At 47.1% G+C, this 2,500-nt stretch overlaps 1 protein-coding gene across 1 annotated transcript in view; it reads right to left on the bottom strand.

The window, feature by feature from the left end:
• Nucleotides 1-2,500, bottom strand: part of AHCTF1 (AT-hook containing transcription factor 1) — a 2,707,103-nt gene that overhangs the window by 2,600,602 nt on the left and 104,001 nt on the right. The gene's annotated exons all lie outside the window — the stretch shown is intronic.

The following is a 2,500-nucleotide window of genomic DNA, read 5'->3' as shown; positions in this document are numbered from 1 at the left end:
AGGACTGAGCCTGTGGGACACCACTTGTGACAGGCTTTGAGTCTGACATGGCGCCAGCAACTCTGACCCTGTGGGTTCTGTCACTCAGCCAGTTTGCAACCCATCTTGTAATGTATGGATTTACATTTAAGTTGATGAGTTTTTCAATGATACCCGAGTGAGGTATTGTATCAAAAGCCTTCGCCAGGTCTAGGTAGGCTGTATGGACTGCCTTTCCTCGTCAATGGCCTTGGTGACTGTTTCAAAAAGTCAACCAAGTTTAAAGGCATGATCTGCCTTTGACAAAGCCAAACTGGGTTGGATCCAAAGTCTGCAAGTTCCCTATGTCTTTATTTATGAGATCCATTATGATCCTCTCCATGGCTTTGCAGATAAGGCTTGTCAAGCTAATGGGCGGTAATTTCCAGGGTCGGTGGAGGCACCGCCTTTGTGGAGTGGGACCACAGTCGCTGTCGCCACTCCTGGGTACATATCCGGAGGTGAGACTAAGATTAAACAGCTGTCCTAACTGTGGGTTTAATTCCTCGTTGAGTTCATGGAGCACACAGCCGGGGACACCATCAGGTCCCATGCATGCTGTGTTCTTCCCCTTCGCGAGCGCAATTCTCCCCTGGCCGTTAGAGCTTTTTGGGGGGTTACAATCATTTGGTATACTTACCTCTCCTCTAGGGGAGGAGGGGGGGAGAAGTTTGCACTGAACCTGTCAGCCAGTATGTTGGCAATGTCTGTAGGATCAGTAATCTTCACATCATTTTGAACTAATTCTGAGCATATCTGGGAGTTTCCTCCTAGGTTTCTGACATAGCTAAAGAATGCCTTATGGTTGTCTTTAGAGTCCTTAGCTATTTTTTCTCAAAATTAGCTTTGGATGATTTTATGAGAGCTCTTAGCTTTTACTTATAGTGATCAGCGGTGTCTTACCTTTTAAGGATTTTGCTCTATCTTGTAGTAGCTTTCTCCTTTTGTTGTAGAGTTTGTTTATGGCTGGGGTCCACCAGACTGGACGCTTTGCCTTTGGTACAAAGAGTCTTTGTTTTGCTTGGGATTGCCTGATCCATGCAGCCCTGCAGGTGCTGGTAGAAGGCATTTGTAAGTGATTCAGCGGTTTGAGTAATGTTAACCCGGCTCAGGGCCTTAAAGGAGACCAAACTAGTCTTTAGAAGTGTGAAGTCGGCTTCGAGAAGTTCTTTACTGTGGTCTTTTCATTTCGGTGGGGGCGGGATGAGGACCTCCAGCGAGATTAGTTTGTGATCAGATCTCACCAGTGAGGGGTATACTTCAGTTGAACATTGTGCTCCCATGTTCGTGATGATGAGATCAAGTATGTTTCTCCTCTTGTGGGGATGGTGACTAGTTGTTCCATGGCATTTGAGTTTATGAATTCCAGGAAATTTTGGGCTAGAGTGTTTGGGCTTGAGTAGTGTTCCCAGTCTATATTAGGGTAGTTGAAGTCACCTAGTATGATGGTGTTTGAGATACATTTATCCCTCCAGTGTTTTCAGGAAGGCCATATGAGGTTCCTGAGTTTGCGAGGGTGGCCTGTAACATGCTACAAATTGCAGAGCAATCTTGCCTATGGTTAATTGCACCTGGATGGTTTCCGATGCATCGTGCGATGCCACCAATCTTGAGGTGTGGGTGTCCTTGATGAATATGGATACCCCTCCTCCTTTCTTGGTATTGTCCGGTTGTGGGGCCGAACGGGCATGATATGAGGTAAAACCTGATAGTGCTGGGCTGCTCTCAGGAGCCTTGAACCAGGTTTCTGTCACAGCACAGACATCGATGTTCTCCATACTGAGAAGGGCCTCGAGTGCGTGCATCTTGAGGTTGAGACTTCTGGCATTGAGCAGCATTACCCTTAGTTTTTTTCTTTGTTTTGTTCTAGGGTGGTAGGTTTAGAATTTGAGCCTTGCCTAAAAAGGCACTATGGGGTGGCAAGAGCCTTTGCCAAAATCCGGAATCCCAGGGTGACAAGTGCAAGCCGTCCCTTGCGAAGCAGTGTGGCTTGTCCAGCATGTCATCCCAGGCAGACAGACATTGGATCCCCTTTGAATGACACCAGAGTTTAAGCCAATTGTTAAAGCTGATCATCTTATCTCTGTATTGTGGCATAATTCTTGGTGAAGGTAGGATACTGCTCAAGGTCAGGGTCATACCTGCTTGGGCTACATAATCAGAGAGCTCCTCTATGTCTCTTTTCATGTAGTCCAAGGAGGTACGTCTCAGGTCGTTAACACCAGCGTGGACAATGATTGAGTCGGACTTGTACCTGCTGTTGAGAGACCTGAGTGCATGCGTTATGTGGCGGATTCTAGCACCCGACAGGCAGCTTACTGTGACCTTCTCCTTACTCAGTCTGGTGAGCGGGACGTCAGTGTGTCTGACTATGGAGTCACCAATGACTAGTGTGTCTGGCATTGTGTTTGGCCTTAAGGGCTGTGACTGCTTGACACTCTGTGTGGTCTATGTGTTGCAGGTGTTGTGTTCTGAGGTGGTA

Source organism: Protopterus annectens, chromosome 1.part2 (assembly GCF_019279795.1).
Source record: "Protopterus annectens isolate FY-2018-M chromosome 1.part2, PAN1.0, whole genome shotgun sequence".
NCBI lineage: Eukaryota > Metazoa > Chordata > Ceratodontiformes > Protopteridae > Protopterus > Protopterus annectens.
This window is presented reverse-complemented; position numbering and strand designations above follow the sequence as displayed.